At 41.4% G+C, this 19,502-nt stretch overlaps 1 protein-coding gene across 2 annotated transcripts in view; it reads right to left on the bottom strand.

Moving 5' to 3' along the window:
* The window catches only part of PRDM2 (PR/SET domain 2), a 117,922-nt gene extending 98,754 nt beyond the window's left edge, over nucleotides 1-19,168 (bottom strand). Inside the window, exons 1-2 of one of the 2 annotated variants that reach the window (XM_075906443.1) lie at nucleotides 19,027-19,168; nucleotides 17,883-17,974 (exon numbers count right to left, since the gene is read on the bottom strand). The gene's annotated coding sequence lies outside the window, so the exon portion shown is untranslated. Of the gene's footprint in view, nucleotides 1-10,577; nucleotides 10,726-17,882; nucleotides 17,975-19,026 lie in introns of those variants that run through there. The other variant, XM_075906442.1, reaches the window with a different exon arrangement.
* Between the last annotated feature and the right edge of the window lie 334 nt (nucleotides 19,169-19,502).

Below are 19,502 nucleotides of genomic sequence, written 5' to 3'. Positions count from 1 at the left end.
CAATCAACAGCTCCTATTAAGCAATAATGTTCAGCACCCAGACAGTGTACTGAACAATCAGTGGCCATCTAGTTAATTTTCCAGGTGACTTAAATTACTTGCAAAGGAACCAAACCTGCCCCTTCCCCCCACTCCTTATACATTATCTTTTATTAATAAAAATGAAATTGTAACTTCCACAATGGGTTTAAGAGTCACTTTCAAGTTTTTAAAAATTTCATATTACCCTTTTGATGATGTTGATCAGCAGGTAGGATAACAGCAGCAGTCCAATCAAATCAAGAAAAGTTCAAATACATTGTAATTATGAAAGGTGAGGCTCATATAGGCCAGATACAAGAGTGATTCAAAGATGAATTCAAAGATTAAACTTTGTTAAATATCATTACTGATTAAACTATGAACTTAAAAAATATCTTTAGTTATATTTATTATAAGATAAACCGACAGCACCTGCTCAGTAGATTTCAGTCTTTCACCAAAACCAACTGATCAAATGTTGCTGGCAAACTGATAAATATGGAAAATATTTAAGGAAGCTGTAACCTGATCCAACGTAATAAATTGCTCAAACCAGAAGTGACATTCTATAACTTGTCCTTTAACATGTAATTCCTTAAATGTAGCATTCCATGTACTTTGACTAGCATTAAGCAATAAATGCAATGTCTTGCAGAAGAAAAGTGATAGAGATGCAGCCGTGTGCTACAAAGTTCTGTCTTGTTGCAGAAGAAAGGAAGCTGCTTCTACATGAAAACTAACACAAGAGAAACACAAGGCAGCATGGCTTAAGAATTGAATATCTTAGCCTTCTTCCAAATAAAAACACAAGAAAGAATTAAATACTGCAAAACAGCATGCCTAGACATTAACTGTGAAATGTACAGACCTTTTGTTATATTATGTATTTGCCTCGGTTCACCAGATGGCAAAAAAAGTCTACTAACACATACATGGATTATCTCCATTACATGGCAAGATATTAACAGCACAATAGACAATCTGAACACATTTATAATTGTTCTTTTTCCTTCTCCAGCCACTCATTTTTAAATTAACAATTTTCACATTCTTTAGCAGCTGCAATTACAACTGCTCTGAGTAAAAGTTATCATCTCTTCACTTTTCCAAGCAACATTGATAAAATGAATTAACTGTTAAAGACCGAAGAAATCACTATTTTCACACTAGGTTACGGCAATTCAACCCTATCTAATGCAGCCTGAGATTTTAAACCCAGTGCACTTGCAAGAGGAGCATCCCATTGCCATAAAACAATGCTGAGAGATCAAAGTCAACCAATTACACAATCACTTCCCAACTCACTTGGATAAATTATCAGCGCACTGTTAAAATGCCATAAAATTACTGTGCAACAGAAACATTTATTGTCAAATGATCACTATTGTGCAAAAAAGGCCTGATTATTACTGTTTCCACTGTGTTGACAGTAGAAACTAATACGATCCATCAGTATTTTCCATTATGGCCATATAACTGTGAAATGTTCTCGCCACTAGATCTAGGAAGAAGGTGTGAAGTCCCTTAATTTTTAAAAGCTATGTGAAAGGTGAACTGTAAAGAGAAACTTAGAATTGGGTTAAGCCTAGGTTTAAATGTTGAATGCTTCCAAAGTCCCCATTATATAGTTCAGCCCAAATTTCAATTCAGGCTCAATTCAGTTCTGAGTTTCTCTTTTCAGTTCACAGTTTAAACATTCTCAGAAGCATCATTTAAACTTTATACTCCCATCCATTTAGACTAAGGGGGAACAAAGGTCACAGAAAGATATACCAAAAAGAACTTGTGTGAGAAAGAATGTGAAACACTCATGCCCAAGCAATCATTTTCTTTTTAAAATAGCGGACTCAAATGCAAAAGAAGATTAAGTATGGTTAGGCCAAATTTTGCTCTCAGTTACAGCAGCATAAATAAATTCATTGAGTTATTCTAAATTTGCTCTGATGTAAGTGAGATCAGAATTTGACCCACTATTTGGAAACTGCAAGGACAACCAGCATCTCCTCTCCTCCTACACCAGACTTAACCATTTGTCCCTATGTTCAAGCCTCTTTAATTCTATGTCTGGTCCCATCTCTTCTTTCATTTCATCCTACACTACTCTCCTACACTCTTCTCTGCATCATGTCTAACTGCTCCCTTTATCTTTTACCCAGGCCACTCACAAAGCTTGAAACAGTTATCCCTTTGCCAACTGTGTGTTTAAAGAGGTGAATATTTATTTTAAGATCACAATATTTACAGCAATAAGCAAATAATGTAAAATCTGCTAAAACTACCACTCACATCTCTCACCCCAAAGGGTAAAATCCCATAATGCGCATGAAGGTATTCTGCTTCCCAGACAAAGGACCCACCAATCATGAATGCCAAGTATAAAACTTTTTGCCCTCTTTCTCCAAAGTGACAATTTCACATACCACTGAAGTAACCAACCTGAACTGCAAGCTCCTCAAGGCAGAGACTGTTCTCCTGTAAGAACAATGTCTTACAGGATGAGAAAGCTACACACATGTAAAAAAATAAATCACGATAATATGACTGAGTTGTGGAGTTCCTTCAACAACAAGCAGTTGTTTTTACAATTCAGGGGATTTCTGAACCATGCAATAATTAAGAAACTCCAAATGGAAGCCTACACTGCCTCAGTTGAGAAAACCCACTCCAACTGTTTTTTTAAAAATTGCTTAATTTGTACCTAGGTTTAGAGAGTTATTTTCCCCTAATACTCTATATGATAATTGTTTTGTTTAAAAAAAAAACCCTTATTTTTCAACTTTGTAGTTTTTCTTATTTGTTTATTCTTTTAAAATGAGTCATATTGGCTAGGTTTGCATTTTCAATAAAATGATGAAAAATAAACAAACTTCTGATGCTGTAACTGACTCAAAATTTGCAGTATTCTCAGATTCTGTTTTACATTTATTACTATCAGTTGCACATTAGGTATAATATTCTCTTCTTCCCACTCCCACAATGCAAACTAATGGGAAGAGCAGTGGTATGGGCAGTTGTGCCAACAACTCATTCACTGTTGCTAAATTTAAAAAAGGAAAAAAGTAGAAAACATTACTGTACAGTGTATACAATACCACCACTTTTTCCTCAGTAGGAGCATTGCATCCCCTGCACAGAGAAGGCAGACTAAGGCACCCGTATGTGGTTAAACATCAAAGAGAAAGTCTCAAATTAAGTAGTTTGAGCAAACAGGCCCTTTTTCTTCTGAGTGCGCATAATCTTTAAATAAGGTATGTTTCATGTTATTGCATGCTTCCGGAGCCAAACACCACAAAGCCAAGTTCTCCAAGACTAAATACATGTCTAGAAATTAGAGTTACAAATAGGATTCTTTTGGAGGGATGGTCGGGGTGCAAAGTTGCTTTATTTTTATTTATTTTATACAATGAAAACTGACAAGAAGTATTGGGGGGGGGACCCAGAAACCTGTAAAATTATCTGGATAAAAAATAAACTGTTCCCCCTAACCATTTCAAGGAAGAGGTAAATACAAATATTGAATGAACTACCGGGTGAATTAAACTAAAAGGCATTTTCACTGCAATTTCTGGATCCTCTACTGAAATGCTATTTTATAATACTGTTTAAACTCATTCCCTCAGGGAATTGTACTCTTATCCCTCCTACAGAAATACTATACTTAAGCCTATTTTTTCCCTCTCCCCCCCTCCCCCGGTGGAGAATACATCAGCACCAAATTTTTTTACTGTTGTTCTGTTTTGTTGTACCACCTGCAAAATACTAGGCTCTTTTCAAGCATGACACTTTGTAACCTCCTGGTAGGCAAATGATCAATCTAAAAAGTCAAGATAGCGGATGAGAGGGGAAATTGAGGCAATGGACAGAAAAGTAGTCAAGATCATGTTGATTTATATTTTCATGTATTTATCTGTTATATTTTATTTTAACGAATGCTTATTAATTCCTTGCCATTGCCCATTTGATCCAAGTTTGTGTTTGGCTTTAGCTCTTAGATTTCTAGTTTAATTGTAATTTAAAAGGCTACATAATAGCCATAAGTCCCCAATTATTCTGATTTCTTTCTGACCATTCTCTCCTTCAACTTCAGTTCCTCAACAAATTGTCAAGTCCCCTTTAAACAAAACACACCAAAAGCCAACAGATGGTGGTATCAGTTGGATACTTGCAGTAAGGAAATTACAGCCCCTATTATTTGGTCCTCTTAGGGAAAGATGCCTTTTTATAGTCACTCCCCAGGAACCAAAGGAGTAGGACTCATACCAAACTCCTCTCTATCAGCATGTTAAGGTAAGAGGCCCTGGCTCCTAAGGAGGTTGGCTACAAGAATACCTGCTTCATTGTTCTTTACCAAAACCAAAACAAAACCAGTAGATTCTGAACTTGGCGTGCAAACCTAAAAATAGTCTTCAGGCTTTTTATAAACAGTTTGGAGTATGTTTATAAAAGATACATCCCCTCCACCCCCCCACTCCCCGAGTTCCACCTGCAATACAAAGATACAATACATAGATCCTGACAGGTAAAATATTCCTGCATTCTCCAGGAATCACACTCATCAATACAACAACCTTTACATTTGTTTATAAAAAACAAAAACACCACAATGCACAGAACAGCCACCTAATTTAAAGCCAATAGTGCTGAGTACCAGTTGCTTGAAACCAAAACCTGCCACAAGACTCAATTCTACGAAATTACTAGGTCCCTTCGCTAGATCCAAAACTGACTGGTAAATAAACAGTTTTAAGTAAAACAAGACTTGCTGCATCTCATAACCTTGATTAGAATTTCAAAAAAAAATGCTTAGAAACATTCAGTCATAGTCAACAAGAAGTTATGTTTATTTTGAGGACATTCTTAGGGAAGAAAGCACTGCAGCAGCTCTGAAATAGAACACTGGCTTAATTTACAGACCAAATACCTTAGCCTTGTTCTGAATTCTACTTGCAAAGTTTATGATTAAAAGGTATTTCTTACTAAGAAAAAACTACACACCAGGGATGGAATAAAATTAACAAATAAAAGTCATCCAGATAAAAACTATATTTGCAGACTATTTTTCCTCTAGATTTTATAGTATTTTTGGCAACATTTCTATGTTTAAACTAAATAGGGTAAATTTTAATTACATAAGCAATATTAATAATCTGTGTGCATATGAAAACTCTTAAATTAAAAGGCTTCTACCCTCACTTTATAAATAGGAAAAACAGACAAAGATTAATCTCATTTAGTCATTGAAAACCAGGTGCAGTTTATATGACTTGCCCCTGCTCATACTGAAAATCAGCCACAAAAGATAAAAAGAACTCAAGTCAGTCTGATTTTCTTTCACTTGTGACCAGATTTTCATTAAGAAATGTTAACCCCACAATGCTTTTTTAACCCAGACCTTTTTAAAAAAATAGTAACAATTAACACTGTCCATGGGAGCTTAATTACAAAGACATTTTCAGTCATTCTAGACTACCAAAATAAAAGCTAAGTCAAGATGAGGTACAAAAGGCAATCAGTGATCCTACTGAAATCATAAGTAAGCATTGTTGCATCATTAACCATAGGGAGTGGGGTGGAACCTCAATTAGCACCAGTATATTAAGTAACCAACTGAACTGCTTTAACTTAAATAAATACTTAACAGATAAGTCTCAGAGTTAACCATCTATAAAAACCAACAAGGAATCCTGTGGCATCTTGAAGACTAACGTTTATTTGCATGCACTGATGAAGAGGTTTTGACCCACAAAAGCGTATGCCCAAATAAATCTGTTAGTCTTTAAGGTGGAACAGGACTCCTCGATGTTTAACAGATAACCAAGCTAAGAAGTCTTCAATGCAAAAATAAAACCATAGTTCCCCACATCCACACACCAAGTTCTGTACAGCAACTAATTTCTTATTGTATTGTAGACTAAGTAATAGGATATTCAGGGAGAAGTCAGAGGACAGTTACATAAGCAAGAGTCTGAAAACAGACTAATTGCACACATTTAAAGCTGTATTAACATTAGGTTTGATTACTACCCAAACAAGGTAACTGGGAGTTAAAGCTCTGCTTTCTTCCTGAACACCTGCATGGCAATCTACAAACAAGGACACATTCAATACACACCCACAATTGAGAGAAATGATTGAAAAGAACCAAAGCAGAAAGGTAACACTTAAGTGTTACAAAGAGAATGTTAGCACTTTGGGCTCATCTAGTCTATCATCAGAGGATCTCAAGAAACCAAAAAATGTTATAATCAGCAATTAATATTCAATACCTGTGACATAAGTAATATGACCACTTCAGACATTTCAACTCAGGCACACAGAAATTCAGTAATTTGTCCCTGTGTCACACAAAGACAGTAACAGAACGGGAAAGGACTTCAGCAATTCCAGCCCCTTACTTTATCATTCAGAAAACCATGTTCTCAATAGCACAAAACAAAAACCAAACCAAAAATCCTAAAGAATGTAACCACCACCCCAAACAGAATAAAAACTTCTCTTTGCTTCAAGAAGCCCATTTTTTAAAACATACAGTTCAGAAGAAATCTACAGGAACATGGTTAACTTAGAAATTACACTTCAGACTGAAAAATATACAATTGTTGCAAGTAGCATTTAAGTTGACCGAAAGATTAAAGTACAAATATTTTTTTTCCAGAATCAACATTATTGATTTTACAGAACATTATATATGGTCAGTGTCACTCTTTCCTTTATAAAGTTAATTAATCAGTTCTCTCCCTTTTGCTTCTGAGTCTTTCATGTAACAGGAAAAAAAAGTTAAAATATTTCAGAATCAAACTGGTATGGCAACTTTTTTATAATTATTAATTTTGAGTTAATGGCTGCCTTTTAAACAATCAAAGGCAGCACAAAATAAGCAGTAGTGCTGTAAGAATCCTCTAGTGTGCATCAAAGGCACACTTCAAAGCAGTTTTTAAATACTCTGTTGTAGGTAGGGCATCCAAAATTATTAGTACTGAATTGAAATAATACGCACAATACAAATAATGTTTTGGAAGGAAACCTATTGATAGTACCTAGAATTGTTTCTTCTCATACATTTAAGTTATATATGAATATTTTACCTGTCAGGGTCTACTCACAACATTGACTTTCTATATCTCATTGAAATATTTGTATCTCAACTATAATGAAGCACAAGAATAAAATGTTACTGGGCCGTAAACAATTTAGTAAAGCTTGTGAAAATGTGATCTAGCAGGGCACAACAGTGTTAAAATTACACATCTGAAAGCATTACATGCAATAGCAATGCTAATTCAACCAATATTTAAGTTAAATTTGAAGAAAAGGTCTGATGTGTAAATTTTGACAGAATTCACTTTTTCCAGCTGAGTTTATATACCCCTGGAAAGGGTATATAGACAGTGGTTCTCAATCCACTGTGGATCGCATATGCAGCTCCCTGTATTATGTGGGCAACATTTACCGTATATACATACAATCTGTATGGCCGCAATTGTGTGCTGATTGGGCCACAAGTGTCTTCAGTAGACAGATATATAGAAAGGCACAATATTTTACATCTATATCACTCCTCCTCATCCCCACGGATCCTAAGTGTTTCAGATAGTACTGTTCCTGAAATGCAGCCATTTCTGCAGAGGAGTTGTCGGTAATGGGCCTATCACATTCTGCACAACAGTACTAGGGAAAGGAAGGTTGGCAAAGGAACCTAAGACAAATATTTCTCTTACACGGAGTTAAAGGAGATCTTCACTGTATGTGAATTGCACACTTGATTTCAAAGGACAGAGTCGGGGACTAGGAGCATTAGCCTTTCATCAAGCATTTCAAATCGGAACAGCCCAGGAAGTTACTGAGAGAAATTTAGATTCACTTTCATTTACTGCTCTCTCTTTCACTTCCATTTTTTAAAAACTTAACACAAATGAATAGTCTAGCAGCACCTTAAAGACTAACAAAACATGTAGATGGTATAATGAGCTTTTGTGGGTTGTACACATGAAAGCTCATTACCATCTACATGTTTTGTTAGTTTTTAAGATGCTGCAAGACTATGCATTGTTTTTTAAGTTTGTACAGTTACAGACTAACTCGGTTACCTCTCTGAAGCTTTTGAACATGGATTCCATTTTTTAGGCAGGGGAAGATGCAGAAAGCCAAAAAAAGGAGTGTGCATAGATTTCTTATGTTCCATTGATGCATACATTGCACACACGTGCAGTCACTTGTTCCATACTTTTCAACAATAAAAACTCATACTAGTTTTGAAAACAAAAACCAGTCTTTCAATCTGAACAGTTCCTACTCCTGAAAAGGGAAGAATAGAATGTCCAGACTGACTCCTAAAAACTGTCACCCTCAGCTAAATACACTTAAATAGCAACCCCCATCTTTCACAACTGGCTCCCTGGAAAAAGGTTTTTTGTTTTCAGAACCCCCAAACCTGCAGCCACTGTACATCTACAGTTCCCTTTCTGAGGACTTATATCCTTCCATTATAGAAGATTTCAGAAAAAGATAAAATAAATGTGTTGTTTTACATCTCAAAATTGCCTACAATGTTGCTGAGCCTAAGTTTTGGCCACATATCTACAATAACTGCCAAGGGTTAGCAAGAGTTGCTCTGTTCCTTTCATTCTAAGAAATCCCAGGGACAATGCTGACCAGTAAGCTTAAAGCCTTACATTCAGGGCACACTTACTACTGTTCAGTGTGTGCCAGGCCTTTTGTTTCTTAAAAATCACCAACCTCTGCTGTCAGCTATTCCATTTGTAGTAGCAACAGAGGGAGTGCTAATGTTGATTAGCTGCCAGTGTTTTAACCACTGTCATCTCACCTGCACAGAGCAAGTCCAGAGAGTACAGGAGTTACACTGCTGACAGCCAGCCTATACTACTAGTGTTCGCACTTGTGGAGCTACACCACTGGTGGTGACAAATTCTTAATGAGAAACTCTGAAAACTAGACTTTCTAAAGAAGACTTTGCAAGGTACATGAAAAGGTTGGTATGACCTATTGATCCTTTTGGACATTGACAACACCTTGCTCTACCAACTCCATCTTCTCTGTTCCAGCTAGTGAGAGGGATAACTAGCCAAGATCTGGACTTGTAGGAAAGTTGCTGGCACAAGACAACAGAGAATGTTGGTAAATTGAGAGAACAAAGTGGAGAGATGGTAGCAGACCCACTGGGGGCAGGGAGACATGTCCTCTGTTTATTGCTCAAATTCAGAATATGGAAATTATTAAATCATCTGCTGCATGTGGATACTCAGAGCGTGACTGTGACAAAGACAGCTTTTTTCCAAGTGCAACTGATGGAAGGGTTTGATGTTTTCTTCATCCCTCAAGTCCTGCGTACACTCTATAGTTTTTAGATCATTTGGAAATGAGAAATCTCTCTCCCCACAGTGATACTCTTGCACCTTAAAGTAAGAACTCTCTGATTTGTGCCAGAGAGTCTGTTATAAGGTATTTTCAGGATATTTTCAGTAGGGATGCTGGCATGCTTACAGGGGTAACTGGTTAACTGGCAGCCCAGCCAATTTGGAGCAGCATCCCCACTCATAGCACACAGTGCGGCGGGCCACTCCAGCCTGGCTGGACTCTCCACCCACGGGATCTCAGTTAACCGTAGTGTTTCACCCATTAACTTTTTTAAACGGGATTTTACATTCTTAATTTTCAGTGAAAGTCTGTGTACATCTACACCACAGCAGCAGAGCTACAGTGCAGCAGTTATGCCATTGTAGCACCATAGTATAGCTATTTCCTGCTCCATTGGTGAACCCCTTCCACCTGTAGTTAATCCAAGTTTCCCAAAGGCAGTAGCTAAATTGATGGATCCAATCCAGCATCTTCTACAGTGGCAATCGGGTCAACCCAACTACATGTAAGGTTCAGTGTATCTTCATTCCCTGGCCTGACGAATCTAATTTTGATGAGCAACCCAGGTTTCTAACTCTGACATTCGTTTCTCGCTGGTCAAACAGAGCTTGGATTCTTGGTCTGTAGGCGAGCTGCAAGACTCCGTGAGAAGAGAGGGCAAACTCTAGCATATTGGAGGTGTGAATGAGAAGGTTTATTATTTCCCAAGTTCAGACTGGCCCGGTTGGGAATTGCATTGGGGACATTTTAGCCTTAGTGGGGGGCATTTTCCAATAGCTGCCCAAACCCCCAGACCTCTGCAAAAACATTAGCCCGCAAAGGAATTTTTAAACACACCTGGATGGATGCAGCCCCCCCCCTTGGCAACAAGGCTCGTGTGCTGCCCCCCAGGGGACGCTGCCTTCCAGCCCCCCGCCCGGGGGTGCCCCAGGAGCGCTGCTCGCCTCCTCCTTGCGGTGTGCAGCTGGGGGGGGCTGACCCCGCCCCCGCCAGAGCCCTCCATAGCCCACGGAGCCGGCCCCAGGCTGCCCCCGAGGGACCCACCTGACCGCCTGTCGCACGCAGGCCGTCCCCGGGCTCCCCACTAGGGGCCGTCCCCGCGCTCCGCTCGGGCGCCCCCAGCGGCCCTGTCCCGGGACCCCGCGCGCCCTGCCGCGGCCGTGTCCGCGGCTCCCGCCTACCTGCGGCGCCGACACCCCCTGCCCCCGCGGCCGGCCCGGCTCTAGGCGGCCCCGAGCGGCCCCAGGCTCCGGCACCAGCCGGACGCCATTTTGTCTCCGGCCTCGGAAGTGACGTCGAGACGAGGGGGGCTCGGAGGGGCCCCGAGCCCCAGCGGGGAGCCCCGAGCCGGAGCCCTGCTCTGGCCGCTCCCAAGCCCCGGCGGGTCACCCGAGCCGCCTCCGCCCCACGCGCCCCGAGCCCTCTCCCCGCCCCCCCACACCTGCCTCTCCCCGCCTCGCCCCTTCCCTCTCCCCGCCCTCCCACACCTGCCTCCCCGCCTCGCCCCTTCCCTCTGCCTGCCCCCCCACCTTCCTCTCCCCACTTCGCCCCTTCCCTCTGCCCGCCCCCCCACACCTGCCTCTCCCCGCCTCGCCCCTTACCGCTCCCCGCCCCCCCACACCTGCCTCTCCCCACTTCGCCCCTTACCGCTCCCCACCCCCCCCACACCTGCCTCTCCCCCGCTTCGCCCCTTCCCTCTCCCCGCCCCCCACACCTGCCTCTTCACTACTCGCCCCTGCCCCTTCCCCAACCCACAACCTGCTTCTGACCCTCCCACTCCCTCAAGCCGTTCTCTAAACCCCCAACTTGACTCTCCCGCCCCATACCTGCCTCTCCTCACTTCACCCATGCCCCTTCCCCAAACGACTTCTGCCCCTTCCGTCTGCCTGGACTCTCACACTTGCCTCGCCCCATTTCTCTCCTGCCCACTCCCCCTCTCCCAAGCCTTTCCCCTCCCCAAATCCTCAAAACTATCTCTGCCCCCTCTCCAAACCTCTCTTCCCACTTCCCAAACCCCTATACCTGCCTCTCCCCATCCCCTCCCCTCCCCAAACCTCTCTTCCCACTTCCCAAATCCCTATACCTGCCTCTCCCGGAACCTTTCTGCCTCTTCCCCACATTCCCCCCCAAGTCTCCTCCGCAAACTCCCATACCTGCCTCTCCCATGCCCATTCCCCCAAACCTGCCTCTTGCCCACTCCTTTCCAACCCCTCAAACTTGTCTGTGCCCCCTATTGCCCCAAACTCATTTTTGCCCTCACAACTCTTCCCAACACCTCCAACCTGCCTCTGTCCTCTCCCTACACCCCAAACCTAGCTCTGCCTCTTCCCCACTTCACCCAAACATACTCCTCAAACCTGCCTATGCTCCTTTCCCATTCCTTTGCAAACCCATCTTTGGCTACTCCCAATAACTCTTCCCTATTCCCCCAACACACCTTTTTCTCCTCTTGCTAAACCCTTCCCTGAGTCCCCCAACCCACTTCTGCCCCCTCCTTACTCAGTCTCAAATGCCTTCCCTACACCCTGTCTCTGTCCACTCTCTTCTCACCTCCCCAAACCTTCAACCCCCTTCTTTGCTGACTCCCTACTTGTTCCCAAACTCCCTAGAGCAGTGGTCACCAACGAGTAGATCCGTATCTACTGGTAGATCTTGGAGCCTCTGACAGGTGATCCTGACTGGTTCAGCCAAGAGGCTATCAAGTGCTAGCACATAGCTGCCTATCCCTGCACAGCTCCTGCCCTCTGCCTTGGAGCTGTCCCCTCAGGAGCCTCCTGCTTGCTGAGCAGAAGAGGGAAAGGAGGGTGCTGATGTCAAGGTGTCCCCTGACATCACTATTTCCACAGAACAGAGCAGGGACACAACAGGGCAAAAATTAAGATGTTTGTACACCAATGCGAGGAGCCTAAGTAACAAAAAGGAGGAACTAGAGCTATTGATCCAGGAAGTGAAACCAGATATTATAGGAATAACAGAAACATGGTGGAATACTAGGCATGACTGGAGTACAGGTATTGAAGGGTATGTGCTGTTTAGGAAAGACAGAAATAAGGGTAAAGGTGATGGAGTCGCATTGTATATCAAAGATGAGGTAGATTGTAAAGAAATAAAAAGTGATGGAATGGAGAAGACAGAGTCCGTTTGGGCAAAAATCACATTGGGGAAGAAAACTATCAGATCCTCCCCTGGGATAGTGCTTGGGGTGTGTTATAGACCACCAGGATCCAATTTGGATATGGATAGAGAACTCTTTAAAGTTTTTAATGAAGTAAATACTCATGGAAACTGTGTAATCATGGAAGATTTCAACTTTCTAGATATAGACTGGAGAAAAAGTGCTAGTAATAATAATAGGGCTCAGATTTTCCTAGATGTGATAGCTGATGAATTCCTTCATCAAGTAGTTGCTGAACCAACAAGGGGGGATGCTATTTTAGATTTGGTTTTGGTGAGTAGCAAGGACCTCATAGATGAAATGGTTGTAGGAGACAACCTTGGCTCGAGTGATCATGAGCTAATTCAGTTTAAATTAAATGGAAGGATAAACAAAAATAAATCTGAGACTAGGGTTTTTGATTTCAAAAGGGCTAACTTTAGTAAATTAAGGAAATTAGTTAGGGAAGTTGATTGGACTAAAGAAATTATAGATCTTAAAGTGGAGGAGGCCTGGAATTATTTTAAGTTAAAGTTGCAGAAGCTGTCAGAAGCCTGTATCCCTAGAAAAGCGAAAAAATTTATAGGCAGGTGTGTTAGACCAAGCTGGATGAGCAAGCATCTCAGAGAGGTGATTAAGAAAAAGCAGAAAGCATATAAGGAGTGGAAAATGGGAGGGATCAGTAAAGAAAGCTACCTTATTGAGGTTAGAGCATGTAGGGATAAAGTGAGAAAGGCTAAAAGTCAGGTAGAGTTGGACCTTGCAAAGGGAATTAAAACCAATAGTAAAAGGTTTTATAGCAATATAAATAGGAAAAAAACAAAAAAAGAAGAAGTAGAACCGCTAATTACTAAGGATGGAGTGGAGGTTAAGGATAATCTAGGAATGGCCCAATATTTGAACAAATACTTTGCTTCAGTCTTTAATGAGGCTAATGAAGAGCTTAGGGATAATGGTAAGTTAACAAATGGGACTAAAGATAAGGAGGTAGATATTACCATATCCGAGGTAAAAGCCAAACTTGAACAGCTTAATGGGAGTAAATCGGGGGGCCCAGATAATCTTCATCCAAGAATATTAAAGGAACTGGCACATGAACTTGCAAGTCCATTAGCAAACATTTTTAATAAATCTCTAAACTCAGGGGTTGTACCATTTGACTGGAGAATTGCTAATATAGTTCCGATTTTTAAGAAAGGGAAAAAAAGCGACCCGGGTAACTATAGGCCTGTTAGTTTGACATCTGTAGTATGTAAGATCCTGGAAAAAATTTTGAAGGAGAAAGTAGTTAGAGACATTGAGGCTAATGGCAATTGGGACAAATTACAACATGATTTTACAAAAGGTAGATCATGCCAAACCAACCTGATCTCCTTTTTTGAGAAAGTAACAGATTTTTTAGAGAAAGGAAATGCAGTGGATCTAATCTACCTCGACTTTAGTAAGGCATTTGATACAGTACCACATGGGGAATTATTGGTTAAATTGGAAGAGATAGGGATTAATATGAAAGTTGAGAGGTGGATAAGCAACTGGTTAAAGGGGAGACTACAGTGGGTCATACTGAAAGGTGAACTGTCAGGAAGGTTACTAGCGGAGTTCCTCAGGGATTAGTTTCGGGGCCAATTTTATTTAATCTTTTTATTGCTGATCTTGGCACCAAAAGTGGAAGTGTCCTAATAAAATTTGCAGATGACACAAAGTTGGGAGCTATTGCCAATTCAGAAAAGGATCGGGCTATCATACAGGAAGATCTGGATGATCTTGTAAATTGGAGTGATAGCAATAGGATGAAATTTAATAGTGAGAAGTGTAAGGTTATGCATTTAGGGATTAATAACAAGAATTTTAGTTATAAACTGGGGACACATCAGTTGGAAGTAACGGAGGAGGAGAAGGACCTCGGAGTCCTGGTTGATTATAGAATGACTATGAGCCGCCATTGTGACATGGCCGTGAAAAAGGCTAATACGATCTTGGGATGTATTAGGCGAGGTATTTCCAGTAGGGATAAGGAGGTGTTAGTGCCATTATACAAGGCATTGGTGAGACCCCATTTGGAATACTGTGTGCAGTTCTGGTCTCCCATGTTTAAGAAGGATGAATTCAAACTGGAACAGGTACAAAGAAGGGCCACTGCGATGATCCGAGGAATGGAGGGCCTGTCTTATGAGGGGAGACTCAGGGAGCTTGGCTTGTTTACTTTAACCAAAAGAAGGCTGAGGGGGGACATGATTGCACTTTTTAAATATATTAGAGGGATAAATACCAGGGAGGGAGAGGAATTATTTAAGTTTAATACCAATGTGGACACAAGAACAAATGGATATAAGCTGGCTAGTAGGAAGTTTAGACTTGAGATTAGACGAAGGTTTCTAACCATTAGAGGAGTGAGGTTCTGGAACGGCCTTCCAAGGGAAGTAGTGGGGGCAAAAGATCTATCTGGTTTCAAGATTAAACTAGATGGGTTTATGAAGGGGATGGTTTGATGAGATAACAGGATCTTGGTAACTAATTGACCATTCATTATCAGTGAGAAATAGGTCAATGGAGGGATGATAGGAGTTACTAGAGAGAACTTTCTGGGTGTCTGGCTGATGAGTCTTGCCCACATGCTCAGGGTTTAGCTGATCGCCATATTTGGGGTCGGGAAGGAATTTTCCTCTAGGGTAGATTGGCAGAGGCCCTGGAGGTTTTTCGCCTTCCTCTGTAGCATGGGGTACAGATCACAGCTAGAGGATTCTCTGCATCTTGGGGTCTTCAAAGTATTTGAAGGCTTCAATATCTGAGATATAGGTAAGAGGATTATTCTAGGAGGGGTGGGTGAGATTCTGTGGTCTGCACTGTGCAGGGGGTCAGACTAGATGATCATAATGGTCCCTTCTGACCTTAAAGTCTATGAGGGCTTGGGATGGAGGGAGTTTGCTGGCTGCTTTTGGGAGTGGTGCAGGCCTAGGGCCCCACTGCACCCCCACCTGAGGTCAGCAGGGCCCAGCCGGAGCCCACATCCCAAAACCCTACCCCAGTCATGAATCCCCTCATACACCTCAAGTCCCTGCCCTAGAGCTCTGAGCACCTCTGCATCCAAACGCCCTCCCAGAGCCTGCACCTAGCATCCCTCCTGCACCCCAACTGCCTGCCCCAAGCTCAGAGCCCCTCACACTCCATATCCCTTAATCCAAGACCAGAGTCTGCACCCCAGCCTGGTGAAAGTGAAGGAGGATGAGGGAGGAAGGGAGGATGGAGTGAGCAGGGATGGGGCCTCAGAGAACGGGCACAAAGGAGGTGGGACAAGGGTATTTGGGTCTACAGTAGCTCTTTGATTGCACTTAGTCAAAAAGTGATCTTGTGCTTAAAAAGCTTGGAGACCACTGCCCTAGTCTCCTCCCACACACATACACCTTGGTCCCCTTCCTTCATGATACAATACAGTTCCCTCAAAGTAGAGCGGGGGAAAAAGTGAAATTTTGTGATGAAAAAGGAGGACAGTTTCTTCAGCATTTAAACAATATAACTCCCATGTTATGACTTGTTCAAAAGGCCCCATTTCCCAGGACTCCCCAATTCTGACTCTGCTCACTCCTTCAAAATCCCTCCTGACAAATCCATTGCCAATGCTCATCTCCATAATTAACCGCCTCCATAGAAGAGCAGATTCTTCTCCTCTCAGCTTTTTCATGCTTCTCTCCCCTCAATAATTCAGCTTTTCAAACTGATAGAAGTCAGGGGCTGTCAGAAATTAATTGGAATGACTGGAGATGTTAAATGTCAGAGAAACAATTAGAGGACAAGTTTGGGAGACCCCTATTCTCAAAAATTAAGATTTGGCTGGTGTAAAATGGGAGAGTCAAGGTGAAAATCCTTACTTTTTGGAACCTAATGGGAAATTTTAGTGTCCTCTTGAAACAACAAACATATTGTGTCCTGTAACAACAAAAATGTCTTCTTACTGTAGCTTCTGAACAGGTATTTAATGAAAAAACGAAGTAGACTTATTTCTTGGGACATTTATGCATATATATCATCAAGTATAATAGGGACTTTGCATAGTCTGACTATAAGACTTTGAACTTGAAATTCTATATACATAGTATCCTGGATAAGACGAACCCTTCTAAGGGGAATTAGGTGGCTTGCGTTTCTTCCATCTTCTACAAAGGAGCTGAGAATGGAAATGGAAAATGGAAATGGATTCTTCTGTTGAACACAATTGGGGATGTGGAGGGCTGATACAACCAAACTGTTTATGGTTTAGAGATCTAAAATATAGAAGATTTTTTGTAGTTTGATTTCATTTTGTTTCATATTAAATTAAAAACTCCGGCTGTGTCTACACTGGGCCACTTATTCCGGAAAATCAGCCGCTTTTCCGGAATAAGCTGCGAGCTGTCTACACTGGCCCTTGAATTTCCGGAAAAGCAACGACGCTCTACTGTACAAAATCAGCCACTATTCCGGAAAAACTATTCTGCTCCCGCTCGGGCATAAGTCCTTATTCCGGAACATTGTTCTGGAAAAGGGCCAGTGTAGACAGCCCAGTAGCCTTTTCCAGAAAAAAGCCCCGATCGTGAAAATGGCGATTGGGGCTCTTTTCCGGAAAAGCGCATCTACATTGGCCACAGACGCTTTTCCGGAAAAGCAGCCTGCCAATGTAGATGCTCCTTTTCTGGAAAAACTGAAAACGGAATAGTATTCCGTTTTAAGCAGTTCCAGAAATTCATGCCAGTGTAGACACAGCCTCCTAGCTTATCCGTTTTTGCTCAAGTTAAAAAATAACCCATTTGATTTCTAGCACTTATGGTTGCAGACAACTGTAAAGAATTCAGAGTCTGAAGCATGTCTCTGCTCTCCTCCACAGCTTTGCCAGGCAATGCAACAGAGTGAAATTACCAGGACAAAAGGCAGATTCACAGCAGAGCCTCAGAAATCAGAACTCTACTGTCAGCAGTGAAACAATCAAGAATAATGTAAATTGCTCACTGCAGCTGCTTGTCACAACTATAGATCACCCAAACAGGTCCTGGAGTTACTCATAGAGGAAGTCCTAAGAACACAGAATTGGAGAAGGAGTAGAAAAACAACATCACCATTTCTCCCTCCCATTAACTAGGAATCACTGGGGGATGGAAAGCAGCAAAACCCCTTCCTCCATTTTTATAGCATGCAAGGATATATGGAGAGGCACAGAGCGGGAGAGAGTTTCAAATTTAACTCCTGCTATCCAGAGACTGATTCAGACATGAAGCCTTGAGCAATATTCAGGGACAGCACCCTATCAGAAATTGCAGGACCTTTCCCAGAAGTTGGATGGCAGGGTAGCTGCACAACTCACCAAAACAGTGCCTCCCTGCTCCTTACGGATGCGCTTTCTTCATTTACATTTGTAGTTACTTCGGGCTATCAGCTGTCTGGTACATTCAAAGACTGTACAGAACATACAAAGACAAATATTTTCAAAAAACATTCTAGATTAGTATAAGCTATCCTTCTATAAGTTACACCCTAAAAAGCTCTAGGGACAAGATAAGCTATATTCAGGTTTATAGTATCATAGAATCATAGAATAATAGGACTGGAAGGGACCTCGAGAGGTCATAGAGTCCAGCCCCCCGCCCTCAAGGCAGGACCAAGCTCCGTCTACACCATCCCTGACAGATGTCTATCTAACCTGTTCTTAAATATCTCCAGAGAGGGAGATTCCACCACCTCCCTTGGCAATTTATTCCAATATTTGACCACCCTGACAGTTAGGAATTTTTTCCTAATGTCCAATCTAAACCTTCCCTGCTGCACTTTAAGCCCATTACTCCTTGTCCTGTCCTCAGAAACCAGGAGGAACAAATTTTCTCCTTCCTCCTTGTGACACCCTTTTAGATATTTGAAAACCGCTATCATGTCCCCCCTTAATCTTCTTTTTTCCAAACTAAACAAGCCCAGTTCATGGATATTGGCTTCATAGGTCATGTTCTCCAGACCTTTAATCATTCTTGTAGCTTTTCTCTGTACCCTTCTCTGTACTTTCTTTCCGTGAAGTACTTTGGAAAGAAAGGGACTCTGTATAAATATAAATGTTTTACTACACTTGTTTCACTCTTTTTGCACACCACCTGGGATACACCAGCAGCAAACCACTAATGTGCACATGCTTAAACTGTTCTACCTTAGTATAGTGAATTAAATTAGTTGAAGCATAAATGAAAAATCTTGACATGCATCTATATTAGGGATTTGCACTGGTGCTACTAGATACATTTAATTACACTGATGCAAGATTTCTAATAAAAACCAAGCCTCAGATTTCATGAGAAACTGGAGACATTAGAAGGGATAAAGGCAAACAGGAAAGGAAAGAAACATGGCTAGCACACACAAATCACACCCACCTGCAAGAAGTTAATTTATAATTCAGGTTCCTTGAAGTAATTCCTAATCATCCTCATGCAAAATAAAACATTATCTTTACATATTGTACTTACTCATATGAAAGTGGCTTATTCATGCTTTAAAATATGTGCTGTCATAACAGTAGAATGCCCCACTTCATTTTTACTCATCTCTTATGCCTTTCATCACAGCTGTTAGCATTTTAGATTATGAACACCTTGCCTATTTATTCACCTGTAAAACATCATGGACAACTATAGCAAATACAAAATAATATTTTCCCATAGACTTTAAACCCTGTTAGTTTTTTTATTATGTTTTATTACCTGTGGAGCTGTGTTTTCTTACCCATTTGTAGGAAGAGAAGAAGGAAGTACTTTTTTCATATATAGGAACTGATTCAACTTTCCTTCCTTTTTAAGGGAGCTGCCCTCACTTTAGAAGCCCAATTTAAAGACCCAGATGGTAGCTTATTTGAGGATACTTGACTCAAGGTCATCATGGGAAATGTAGTTCTAAACTAGATGCTAAAGCTTGGGATATTGGCTTAAAGAAACAGGTGAGTTGG

Source organism: Pelodiscus sinensis, chromosome 23, assembly GCF_049634645.1.
Source record: "Pelodiscus sinensis isolate JC-2024 chromosome 23, ASM4963464v1, whole genome shotgun sequence".
Taxonomy (NCBI): Eukaryota; Metazoa; Chordata; order Testudines; family Trionychidae; genus Pelodiscus; species Pelodiscus sinensis.
The sequence above is the reverse complement of the archived record's forward strand: the minus strand, read 5'-3'. Positions and strand labels throughout refer to the sequence as shown.